Source organism: Macaca mulatta, chromosome 1 (genome assembly GCF_049350105.2).
Source record: "Macaca mulatta isolate MMU2019108-1 chromosome 1, T2T-MMU8v2.0, whole genome shotgun sequence".
Lineage (NCBI taxonomy): Eukaryota > Metazoa > Chordata > Mammalia > Primates > Cercopithecidae > Macaca > Macaca mulatta.
Window position 1 is genome coordinate 42,140,130 of NC_133406.1, and position 13,926 is coordinate 42,154,055.

At 41.7% G+C, this 13,926-nt stretch overlaps 1 long non-coding RNA gene across 1 annotated transcript; it reads right to left on the reverse strand.

The window, feature by feature from the left end:
- Positions 1-451: 451 nt before the first annotated feature.
- On the reverse strand, positions 452-3,689 carry LOC144340788 (uncharacterized). Its single transcript, XR_013417102.1, has 3 exons — positions 1,374-3,689; positions 774-818; positions 452-586 (listed from the first exon to the last, which is right to left on the reverse strand). It is a non-coding gene; the product is annotated as an uncharacterized LOC144340788 (long non-coding RNA).
- Positions 3,690-13,926: the final 10,237 nt, after the last annotated feature.

The following is a 13,926-nucleotide window of genomic DNA, read 5'->3' on the forward strand; positions in this document are numbered from 1 at the left end:
TTTCCCATGACAAAAGTAATGAACCACTTTGCAAAGAAAATTGGAAAGCAACCATTAATTCTTATATGTGTTAAGATTATTTCATGTCATGGTAAAATGTTTGTGAAATATTACATTTTTAAAATGGAGTATAGTATAGTAACCTACAATGTGATACCAATTCTGTAAAACAGTAAATGTATTAATGAAACACTGTAAGTAAAGGAAAAATGAGTAGTTATCTCTTTTTTTAGTATGTTTTAATTGATATATCATGGTTATATATATTTGATATTTTGATACATGTATACAATGTGTAAGGATCAAGTCAAGGTAATTGGGATATCTACCACCTCAAACATTTATCTTTTTTTGTGTCATGAACATTATAATTCTTCCCTTGTAGTTGTTTTGAAATATGCAATAAATTATTGTTAATTATAATTTTTAATTAAATATTTTTAAGTTTTAATTATTATTATTTTTTTTTAGAGACAGGATCTTGCTGGTCACCCAGGCTGGAGTGCAGTGGTGCAATCATAGTTCACCTAAGCCTCGATCTCTTGGGCTCAAGCAGTCCTCCCACCTCAGCCTCCAGAGTTGTTACCTATAATTTTGAACAGCAGTTAACTGTGAACAGTGAGAAGCAAAGGTTTTCCTCACTTCCTCTTTTACAGTTTCTGTATTTTCCATAATTGATACATCATCACATATTACAATTATGATGAGAAAACATTATGCATATTATTTTTATTTGAAAAATATAAAAATAAAAACAAAATCTATGACCTCACCGTTCAAACTCGACATCTCCTCCATTTTGATGTCATGCATTGTTTCTGACAGAGGTTTGATTGAAAAGAAACAGCATCAATAAGCATAGGCTCCACAGTCCTCCCACATCCCTCTGAGTGTCCGCGGAGGGGCTGGGGACTCCCCCCACACCTTCACCCACAAGGACCTCTCCCATAGACCTTTTCACATTCTCTCTCATCTTCCCCAAAGCCTTGCAAGATGGGAGTAATATTATTATTCCCATTTCAGAGATGACAAAGCTAAGAAACTCGTCCTCTGTGGTTTCAGTGCTATGAGGCTCTATCTCATGTCCCCGCACGAAGTATCTTTGTATGGGAGGCTTAATGGTTAAGAGCATGGACTTCTGTCCGACAGAAATCATTAAGTTCCAGGCCAGACACGCCACCGCTCTCTGGCAATGTGTCCGTGGGGTAGGGGTGGCACTGAGCTTCCATTTCTTATAAAATAATGACCACAAGATCGTTTTCCTTAAAGGGTGGCTGTGAGCCTTCAATGACACAGTGATGACAAGACCTTAGCACAGCGCTGGGTAACCGCTAGCTACTTCAGAGGCACAGCTGAGACTTGCACAGAGGTACCTGGCTGCAAAGTCCGGCTCCTCTACACTCTGCAGAGCTCTTTTACCCCCTCAAGAGTTCCTCTCCTCCGGGAGGGGTTGTCTCGCCCGGGTCCAGGATCTCTGCCTTCGGTTGAAGCGCAGCGCCCCCAGCCGTCCGCAGGAGGGATCGACGCCTCTGTCTCCCCAAAGTGAGGGCGCTCGCTGCGGAGCTGGGGGTGGTCTCCTCTTCCCCTTATCATCGCCCAGCAACCTGGGGGTCCTCGTGGCTTCTCCCTGGCCGGGGGCTGGAGGATCCTCTGTGCCTTCAAGGCCCCTTCCTCGTCCTAAGTCGAGTCTCCTCCTTGCTGACCAGGCATCGCGAGCAGATGAATCTCCCTCGTCTGGGCGGTTGTCCCTGTCAGGCTGTCAGGACCTGATTTTCCCTGGTAAGCCTTCGTCAGGCAGGTGGCCTCGCCCAGGCCTCGGAAAATGTCAGGGCGCAAGCTGGGCATACGGCCCTCCCGCTGGCGAGCAGGCAGCGCCCGCGTTCTTCAGGATTTGGAACAGCCCTGCCAATTAGCTTGTACTCTGCCCACATGCCCAGAACTAAAAAGGAAGCAGGCCAGGCCCGAGCAAAATTAGACAATGGGCTCCCAGAACACCAAGGGCGAGGGCGGCCCCAGCACCTGCTGTTCTCGCCCCTCAGGACTGAAATTGGGCATGGAGTTGGCGAGGGAGGCCTGGCAGGGAGGGAGGGGGTCGAGATGTGCGTTTGCTACAGGGCCTTCTTCCTCCACATTCCAGATGGGACTCAACGCGGGCTGCCCAGAGGAGGGGATGGGGAAGGGCCAAGCCCTGAGACTGGATTCTCTCGGGGCCACAGAGGGCGGGTGCTTACAGCTGGGGTCAGGCACACTTCCGTTCTGTCTGGAGGACCGGACAGGGTGGTGGCTTCTCCAGATACAGTGCTGGCCGCTCAGAGCCCGTGTGTGGAAGACAGTCTGGTGCAGGGGTTGAGAATGAAGATTTTTGGAGAGAGGCGCATGGGGGTTCTTGTCCCACGTTCCTTACTGACCCACTCTGCCACCTCGGTTACTTGAGAAAAGTTAAGGTTTCTTTCTCCAAAAAGCAGAGAGAATAAAAATTTCTAACTTGTAAGGTACCCTGTGAGAATAAGAGGAAATGAAATGTGGAATACATATAGTATCTGCTTATAGAGTTACTGAGGTCTATTTTGGGATGAAGAAAAATGTAAACCTTACAATGGTAATATTTTTATCTTTGAGGTTCACTAAAAGCACCAGAAGGTATGAAGGCGGAGAGAGGAAACAGGGCAATGGAATGAACACTTCTCAGGGATCTCTCAGGTGCCACGGACTGGGCCAGGTGCCTTCCATGTGTTATCTCATTTTACAGGGCAGGTAACATTTCTGAAAGATCAGGCAGCTAAAAAGCAGACAGCTTTCTGGCACAGCAGAGAAACAAAAGAAATGCTGGAGACTGGAATGCCTGCTGTGTCAAGACACCTAATTAGAAAACAATGTCAGAGTGAATTCATCCTGCAAGTCTCCAGCTCTGCCAGAAGAATTAAAATAAATGTGTCACCAGAGGAATCACAAAGTAAAGCCTATTATTGTTCTGGGGATTCTGGGGAGTCAGAGGTCTGACAGGGGATGGGGCATGTGCTACGTCTTAGTATGGTGCTAAATGGGAGTGCTTCCAGATCCCCCCCACCCCCACCCCAGAAGCCTACTGCAGTCGAAGATCTTGATGTCAGTTGAACTTATCTATTTATAATGAGGAAACATTAAGGTAACTCAAGCCACCAAAATAAAACAGGTTGACAGTGACTAAGCAACAACAGAGTGCTAGATTTATATAGAGATTCTTTCTTTCAAGTTGCTGAGACATTTCACAAAGGAGAACTGTAGATTATCATCAACTTCCATTTGGGGACTTAGAAATCCACCATTACAAAGACAGTGTTGGCATCATTCCTTCCAGCTCTTGGCTGAAACTATTCTTTCCTATGTCACCAGTGAACTCCTACTGGCCAACGCCCAAAGAATACTTTCTCAGTTTTAGTTTAGAGAACTATTCCACACGCACAGTTAGACACTAACTGCTGGAAACTTTTCTCTAAAACACAGGCTCTTGCTGGTTTCCCTGCTACCTCTCTGGCTGCTGCTGCTCTGAGTTGGGGCTTTCATCAATCTTCCCATCAACAAATACTGATGTTTTGAAGATTCATCTGTAACTCACTTCCAATCTGAAACACTTCCTGGGAAATGTCTTATTTGCAAATTTTACAGCTAAAATCCCTCCTCCATAGAAAATCTATTAATAAACAGTACCTGCAAATGGGGGACTCTCTGGGGGAAACTTTGTCACTACAGTTGGTGTCAGCATTATATTATAATTAATCCATCTTTATCTCAGATAAAGATGTAGGTTCAGATAAATAACGGCCCCTTCCCTTTAAGCCTTGTTATAGTTGTGCTAGGCCTATTTGTGGCCATAACTGGGATTGAGTGGTTGAGATGAGATGCCAAAGAGACTATCTAACCTTCTGGGTGATTTTTTGCTGAATGAGTATATTTTAAAGCACCATTTCTGATCCCATTCAGCTTCTCTCTAGCCTCTATCAATTAATTGTTGATTAAAATTGGAAGACGGGCTATTTGGGGTCTAGAACTTTTCTTTGTTCATTGTTGTTTCCCCAGGACCTCGAAAAGTGCCTGGGATATAACTCACAAATGTGTGTGGAATGAATGAGTAGTTCTATCTATTTCATGTCTGGGTCGATGTAGGCTGTACCCATGTGTTCCTGGTAGGGGAAGTAATAGTAACAAAGACTTTGGCTAAGCTTCAGAGGCCATGGATTAATAGATTTTGGAAGAGGTCACTTTTGGATTTATCAGCTTCAAATCTTATATAAACTACTTACTGGATCCAAAAGACTCCATTCTTTATGGGAGACTCATGGTTTGGCCATTACAACAGTGAGTGAGGTAAGGTTTTGGGACATACGTAACCAGGCCTGAATTGGTTGAATATGAACTCGAAAGTTCAAATTCAGAACAACATCTTTCTTTTGTCAGCTCTTCAATCTCAGCACTTGACAACCTAAATAACAAACAGAAGAGGGGCTCTCTAAAATAAAAATGATATTTATTCAGGAGTAAGGCATTGCAATGGAAATATGTGTGCCATAGTAAACTACATGCATACTAAGAGAGGTAAAGAAAGACAAAAGTTTTTAAAGGAAAAATGAGATGGGTTACACAATTGTTTGGAGAAAATTATCCTTGCTGCAAAGATCAATAGAAAGGGTGATGTCAGTACAATGTTGGACAAGCAATTTTGGGCAGATGTCTTTACAGAAGTATTTGTGTGTGTGTGCGTGTAAGATTGTGTGGCCTTTGTGCAAGGTTGTGGTTTTTGCAGTCTTTTGTGATATTTTTTTATCAGGTACACAAGCAAGCGAACCCGCTCTTCACAGCCTTCCCTAACCCTATTTGTCAAGTGTTTTTTTTTTTCTTTAATATTAGTGAAATAAGATAGAAAGCAACAAGTCTCATACCTGATGTATTGGCCAAATAAGAAGTCCATCATGCTGCCTAATGTCACGACCAGAGACGTTCAGACTGCAAACCAGGAGAGCTGATGTTTTCATGCATTTCTGAAGACATCAAAAGACTCCACATCATGAGACTCTTACCCCTTTTAATGCTTACTCTTTCACTTGGCAAGATAAAAATGTAATTGAAATTTCATAATCGGTAGCTCCTGCTGGAAACTTGACTAAGAGATCCTTCAATATCCATTGGTTAAGTAGGAAAACAGGCCACATGGTAATAACAGCTCTCACTTAATTCTTTCTCATCATTTGATGTCTTCAATTGTTTATCTTTAAGCCTCAGTGTATGGCTCAAAACCATGACTTAAACTGGGATTTTCATACTACTATTATTTTTACTTTGTTGTTGCTGTTGTTGTTTTTGTCTGAGACAGGGTCTCACACTGTCACCCAGGCTGGAGTGTGGTGGCACCATGGGTCATGGCTCACTGAAGCCTTGATATTTTTACTTTGTATTTTCCCTTTTTAAACTTTGTATCTGCAAGTCCTGTGGCCCCAGCTCCTCCAGGGCTGAGGTGGGAGGACTGCTTGAGCCTGGGAGGCAGATGTTGCAGTGACCCCAGATCACACTACTGTACTCCAACCTGGGTGACAGAGTGAGACCCCATCTCAAAACAAAACCAAAACTTTGTACCTGTTACTTATTAAAATTTTTGCAGAAACACAACCCTAATAGGAGAATGCTAGCCCAGCACTTTGACATGGTATCAAAAGACTATGGAACAGACAAAATTGAACTTAATAATAGACTCCAGGTAGAATTAGCATGAGAACCACTTTCGTTCAATCTCCCTTATTGTTCAAATGTGGCTGAAAGGGTTCTGGCACTGACTCTTAGCCGCCATTCACTCCCCACAAGGTGGGATGAGACCAGCAACTGGGACCAAGGGTCGTCAAATCCAACTACAGGATAATCAGTGATGCTCTCAGAGAAAGATCTTGATCAAAGGTGGGAAATGTGAAAGTTGTCAGAATCAAAATGGAATCGGTAGTATTAAAAAAAAAAACATTTGGCAAATAGGGTTGGAAAAGGCTCTGAAGAGCAGGTTTGCATGCTTGTGTGCCTGATAACAAAAACTATCACAAAAGACCCTGCAAAAATCACAACCTTGCACAAAGGCCATCACAATCTTATACACACACACACACACACACAATACTTCTGTAAAGCCCTCTGAGATTCCTGCCTCAGCGGCTTGCCTTTTTGGCCCTGGAGTCTTCTCTAGGATTAATATGCCTAGATGAAAATGTTTGCGAACGCTTTTATCTTAGTTTTATTTTGGCGACATGCACCTGATTTGGCTCTTTCCCCTTGCTTGTTTCTGAAAATCTTCCGAGAGCAAAGCAAAACAAAACAAAACAAAAAAACAAAAAAGCAAAAAATCCTCAATGGTGGATGCAGGATGACTAATTGAAAGCCATTAGGGTAGCCACCACCATTTAAATTATCAGGCATATTAATCAAATAAAATATTAGGCACGCAGACCAAAAGAGAACTCGCCAGGAAAAAAAAAAAAAAAAAGTCTCAGAGACAGACTGCAAATTCTGTAGAAATCAGAGCACTCAAACAGAAAGACACTTGTTTTTATACCGGAAAGGACTTACAGAAAAGACATATAGTCTTTTATCATCCCAGAAGAGATGTAAGATCCTTCATTTAAGGCAGCCTTATAACCAAACCAGATCCCAAATAATATCAAAAATGCCTGACGGAAAGAGGAAAGCTCAGCCTCAGAGAAGACTCCAGGGCCGAAAAGGCCAGCCGCTGAGGCAGGGATCTCAGAGGGCTCAAAGAGGACCGCACGCCGAAGTCAAGAACCGTTGATTCTTCTTAGAGCGAGCTTTCTTCAGGTCCCGTTTTCTGACACCATTTATGTCAACCTAAATGACAAACAGAGAAAGGCTCTCCAAAAGAAAAAGATGCTTATTCATGAGTAAGGCACTGCAAAGGGAATATGTATGCCCTAGTAAACTATGTGCATACTCAGAGAGGTAAAGCAAGACAAACATTTTAAAGGGAAAAACAAGGACGATTAATGTAATTGTTTTGAGATCTTGGCTACAAAGATCAACAACAAGGGCGACACCAATCTGAATTTGGACAGGCCATTGTTGGGCAGATTCCCTGGCACAAGTACGTTTTGTGTAGGGCTGTGACAGCCTTTGTGCAATGTTGTGCACTTTGCAGTCTTTTGTGATAGTTTTTGTCACTAAGCACACAAGCATGAGAATTCTCTCTTCATTGCCTTTCCTGGCCCTATTAGTCGGGATTTAAAAAAAAATATTAGTGACTCCATTTTGTTTCTGACAACTTTCACAGAACAAATGTGTGTAGATCACAGGTTCCTGTCTGCTTGGATTCTGGTCATGTCTTCTCATTGAGTGTAATTTAATGCCTCAAAAAAATTAATCACCAGCCGGCCTCGGTGGCTCAAGCCTGTAATCCCAGCACTTTGGGAGGCCGAGACGGGCGGATCACGAGGTCAGGAGATCGAGACCATCCTGGCTAACACGGTGAAACCCCGTCTCTACTAAAAAAAATACAAAAAAACTAGCCGGGTGAGGTGGCAGGCGCCTGTAGTCCCAGCTACTGGGGAGGCTGAGGCAGGAGAATGGCCTAAACCCGGGAGGCGGAGCTTGCAGTGAGCTGAGATCCGGCCACTGCACTCTAGCCTGGGCGACAGAGCGAGACTCCGTCTCAAAAAAAAAAAAAAAAAAAAATTAATCACCTAATGAAGACCTCTTCCCTGAAGATCTGTTTGTGGTCTACTCTGACTGGTAGGGGTCCCAGGCAATTTGCTCACCACTTTGAGCTCATCAGAAATTGTGGTAAATGTAGTCTATCTCCTTCAAATTCTTGCCTTATCAGTTTGCTGGATATGTAACTAAATGCTATGCTCATTTCCTTCTTGATAAGGGCCAACCTGAGGTTTCCAAAGCTGCTCTGCTTGAGAATTCAGTGGTCCTCAGTTACGTTCCAGGCCCGTGGTGCAATGATAGTTTCTCTTGTTTTGAGACAGAATCTCTCTCTGTTGCCCAAGCTGGAGTCCAGTGGCTCCATGCTGGCTCACTGCAACCTCCGCCTCCCAGGTTCAAGTGATTCTCCTGCCTCAGCCTCCCAAGTAGCTGGAATTACAGGCACACGCCACCACACCCAGCTAAGTTTTATATTTTTAGTAGAGATGGGGTTTCACCATGTTGGCCAGGCTGGTCTTGAACTCCTGATCTCAAGTGATCCACCCACCTCATCCTCCCAAAGTGCTGGGATTACAGGTGTGAGCCACCATGCCCAGCTCTGGAAAACTCTTTATCAACTTGTGCAGGCATCTCTCATGAATAAGCAGCAAGATCACCTGTTGTCCTGTGTTGAGCTTTTCTCAACCTTTCATTCTGTGGATTAAAGCCAATTTTGGATTTAGCTGCTAATGTTCAAAATAAAAGCTCAATCAATAACTGTCCCTGCTTTATAAATGGACCAGCATTTTATACTGTCTTCAGATTTGGGGTCAGTTAAGTATCGTTTTCTTAAAAATATACATAATTTTTCGGAGGGAGTCACAGAGGAGTGCGAAATAGAGCATGTTTTGTGCCTTTTGTTCAAAATGTATGCTAATGATTTACAGTCCCTTTTTGATCTTTGCAAAGAATGCTGTATTTCCATCGACCCAACCCTTCTTGCTTTTGAAGGCAGAAAAGCTAGTCCTCTCCATGGTCAGAGAGCAAAAGCAAAGCTTTTCCCTCTCCACCTTCAGATACAATGACTTAGGATGAATTACTGCTAAACCGAAATCATTTTTTGGCATATGTTCCTAAAAATGTAATTAGTCTGTTTACAACTCTAGGCAGCAGGTGAGCTCATTCTATTTCATAGATTCATTCCACCATCAATGTTCACTGAAGGGTTCAAAGAAACCTATGCCATTTAAATGTGATATGTTACAAGTATGTTGTTAGAATTTTTCTGTAGATGAGATAAATGTTTGCTAACTATTACTCTGAATTTTTCTTCATTATGCTCTCTGGTGAAAAACAGGAATTTCCTTTGTGTGTGTGTGTGTGTGTGTGCATGTCTGTGTGTGTGTGTCTGTGTGTGTGTCTGTGTGTGTGTGGTTATTTTTGGGAAAAGTCTCAAAAGTATTTTGTAAAGAAACTCCTAGTCCTGCCCACATGGTATGTCTCCCTTCATCCCCCTTTTTCTTTGTTTATCAAACCTTTTTTTAACACTCACTGTGTGCCAGGCAGTCTTCTAGGCATGAGAATAGAATGGTGAACAAAAGTGGCACCGTTCTTCCCCTCATTACTCTTACATCGTATTGGAACAAGAGTATTGGGTTTTGGCTTCTTACTTTTTACCCGAAGATGCAAGCCTTATTTTCTCATTTAGTTGCTTTTGAAATCATGTGGACCTGGCTCTCGGCAACACAGAATCCACATCTAACTTCGTTCTACTCAGCTCTGCTGTCCCAAAGATATTTCAGATTTACCCTCTAACCTTTTCTCCCATTAAGGTTCAAAGTACTATTACTGGTTTCCAAACTTCCTTTAAAACAGTATTATTTCTTCAAAAGAAAATTGATTTGGAAACCAATTTTATTGAAACTACTCTATTTCCATCTAAAATAGGATGGAATGATCACTGCCTCCCTGAGTTTCCCACTTTGTCCAGAGCTCTGAGAGAACCCCGCCAAGCCTCATTTAAAACACTCTCCCCTGGAGAACTGACTTACCTGGAGCTCGGCCTCTGGGGGCCCACACTCTGGGCTGAATGATAAATCTGGGGCTGGGCTGAGAGTCAATTTGGCCTTCAAACTTATCAGCACTGTTCCTCGTTGTTTTTCTGTACATTTTTAAAAGGGCTGCCTACCCTTTTCAGAATCGATGAGCAAAATCTCACATCCTCATGTCCATCTGGTGCTCTGTATTGTGTCCGAGGCTACTGCAAAGTGATAAAAACTAGGGCTCAGTTTTGAAAGGAGAGGCAAGCGAGGCGCCATTGTTGAAACAGGCTTTCCAATTGGAATTGTTAAGACTGAATTTCTTTTTCTCAGCAGGGCTTGTGTAGAGAGCTCCACACCCCACTTAGTGTAAACAGCAGGTTCTTATCCCACAGTCAAGTAAAAAAGAAAGATAAGCAGGTCAGATCTCAGATACTTGCAAAGAGGGTTACAAAGAGAATAGCCTGAGCACATATTGCACAGAATAAAAATTGGCTGGTCCAGTGTTTGTATTTCTGGAGGGTGGGAGGCGGAGGGAGGGAGGGAGGGAGAGAGACAGAGAGAGAGAGAGAGAGAGAGAGAGAGAGGTGTTTCTAATTCAGACCTGCAGTATAATTTCACCATCTGCTGGAAAGAGTCCCCATGACACGAAATTCTGCAGTTTCTCTACCTTCTCACGCCCCCACACTGTTTCCACTCCATTGCTAGGAGAGGCTGTCTAGAACTGGAGAGTTTTGAGAAGCTGTTGGTGGAGGAGTCGTTTTTTAACATATCGCCTCCTGTGCCCCAAATCTTTTCCAGAATCTAGGGGAAGGAAGGACAAGGCAGTTTTGTTATTGTTGTTTGTTTGCTTTGAGGAGCATTCTTCTTTTTCTGAATATAAAAGTAATACATCTGACAATGCCTAGTAAGGATATGGAGACATAGGATCTGTTACACATTGCTGATGGGACTATGTATTGATTAATGCAACAACTTTGGGAAAATACTATCTTTTTATTATTAATTGACAAATTATAATTGTATGTATTTATGGGGTATGATACGATGTTCTGATACATGTATACAATGTGAGATGATTAAATCAAGTGAATTAATAAATCCAGCACTTCGAATACTTTTTTAATGGTGAAAATGACATGCCATTGCAAAATTATAACTGAGACAGGGAAAGATATCTGACCTAACCAACTCCATCTTGCCTCTAACCTCCAAGCTGTCCCTGTTCAGTCCTCAGCGTAGGCCAAACTAACTTTGGGAGGAACTTAGCTGATAGTTTAAAACAAAAATGGCAACAGCCCTTTCCCAAAACAAACCTCTTTCTTGCGTGGGGACTAGATTGCCTTTGTAGGACTAGCAAATTAGTCAAAAGATTAGAAATTATGGTTTAGGAGTCATGCTACTGGAGGCTACAAGATTCCGAGCACTCCCCACATTGCTCCTGGGGATAAAATCACTATTGTAAAACCTAAGACCAGTGCTTGAGATATTTTGCAGACCTCACACCTGATGAATCAGCTGGCGCCACCCAGATTGAAAAACTGGCTCATCTGATCTTGTGGCCCCTACCCAGGAACTGACTCAGCGCAAGAGGACAGCTTCGACTCCTTGTGACTTCATCTCCAACCCAGCCAATCAGCACTCCCAACTCACTGCCCCCAGACACCAAATTATCCTTAAAAATTTGGATCCCCCTTGGGGATACTGATTTGAGTAATAATAAAACTCTGGTCTCCTGCATGGCCAGCTCTGTGTGAATTACTTTTTTGCTATTGCAATTCCCCTGTCTTGATAAATTGGCTCTGTCTAGGCAGCGGGCAAGGTGAACCTGTTGGGCAGTTACAAAAATACTTAAAATCTACTCTCTTTGCAATTTTCAAGTACACAATATGTTGACTGTAGTCACCATATGGTGCAATTGATCTCAATGAGCATATTCCTCCTAACTGAAACTTTGTACCTCTTGACTAACATCCCCCCATTTCCCCCAGCCCCCAGCTTCTGGTAACAACCATTCTACTCTCTGTTTCATTGAGTTTGATTGTTTTAGATTTCACATATAAGTGAGATCATACAGTGTTTGTCTTTTTGTGCATGGCTTATTTCACTTAACATAATGTCCTCCAGGTCCATCCATGTTGTCACAAATGACAGAATGCTTTTCTTTTTCAAAGCTGAATGGCATTTCCTTGTGTATATATGCCACATTTTACAATCCATTCATCTGTTGATGGGCACTGTGGTTGAATCCATATCTTAGCTATTGTGAATAATGCTGCCATGAACGTGGGAGTGCAGGCATCTTTTCAACATGCTGATTTCAAATCTTTTGGATATATACCCAACAGTAGAATTGCTAGATCATATGGCTGTTCTATTTTTGGTTTCTTGAGGAACCTCTATACTGTTTTCCATAATGGCTGTATTAACTTACACTCCTACCAGTAGTACACAAAGTTCCCTTTTCTCTACATCCTTGCCAACATTTATCTTTTGCCTTTTTGATAACAGCCGTTATAACAGGTGTGAGCTGATATTGTGGTTTTAATTTGTAATTTCTCTAATAGTTAGTAATGTTAAGTATATTTGCATATATCTGTTAATGGGATTGCATCAAACCAAAAAGATTCTGCACAGCCAAGAAAACAATTAACAGAGTGAAGAGACAACCTATGGATTGGAAGAAAAGATTTGTTACTACCCAAAGCAATCCAAAGTCAATGCAATCCCCATCAAAATACTGGCTGGGTGCTGTGGCTCACACCTATAATCCTAGCACTTTGGGAGGTCGAGGTGGATGGATCACTTGAAGCCAGGAGCTCAAGACCAGCCTGGCCAACATGGTGAAACCCCACCTCTAAAAAAAAAAAAACTAGCCAGGTGTGGTGCATGCCTGTAATCCCTGCTATGCAGGAGACTGATGCACAAGAATCATTTGAACCCAGGAGGTGGAGGCTGCAGTGAGCTGAGATTGTGCCACTGCACTCCTGCCTGGGTGACAGAGTGAGACTCTGTCAAAACAAACAAACAAACAAAAACCAATAACATTCTTCACAGAAATAGACCAAAATAATCTTAAAATGTTTTAAGACCCCCAAATAGTCAAAGCAATCCTGAGCAAAAAGAACAAACCTAGAGGCATTATACTATCAGACTTCAAAATATACTACAAAGTCGTGGTAACCAAAACAATATGGTACTGGCATAAAAACAGACACAAAGACCAATGGAACAGAAAAGAGAACCCAGAAATTAATTCACATATCTACAGCCAATCGATTTTTGAAAACCATACCAACAGGAGTTCAAGACCAGCCTGACCAACAAGGTGAAAACTTCTCTCTACTAAAAATACAAAAATAAGCCAGGAATGGTGGTGGGTGCCTGTAATCCCAGCTACTTGGAAGGCTGAGGCAGGAGAATCACTTGAACCCGGAAGGTGGAGGTTGCAGTGAGCCAAGATCAAACCACTGCACTCCAGCCTGGGCAACACCGTGAGACTCTGTCTTAAAAAAAAAAAAAAGATGAAAAATAAAAATAAAAAATAAAATACAATAAGTTTATAAGTTTGGCTAAGTATTCTAATTTGTGTCAACCTCCTCGTCTGTAAAGTGGGGGTTACATAATAACAAATATCTTAGATGATTGGTTGTCATGGAGAGTAAATAAAATAATGAAATATTCCTTTTAAAGGAATAACATGGTATGTAAATTTTATTTGTTTTCAATAATGCAACAAAAAAGAATAGCTCCCATGGCACACACTTGTATTTCCATTAAAAGTTCAGACACAGTACTGAGTCATTTAATTTTCACAGCTTGACAGATGAGGAAGATAGTCCTTTATCATCTTCTAAAATATTCTAAGTAACCTTGTAATTATATGCATTCATATTCAGTGGATATTGATTAAATGTCTATTACACATATTTTAAGCACTTTTATGTGCAATATAGTGAAAAAAACAATAACTTAAAATTTTTTCACACCTTTATTCCACTCTTAAAAATTTATCCTAAGGAAATCATCAAAGATGGCACCCATATTTATTTGTGCAAACTGCTTATTGCAGGTTTGTTCATGATAACAAAAAATTGAAACAACCAGAATAAATGTATACAAAGGATTAGTCAAATAAATTATCATGCATATGTTAAATGTATACAACTCAGCTATTAGAAACATATTTTCAAAGATTACTTTATCATGTGAAAAAACATATGCAATGTTAAGTTTA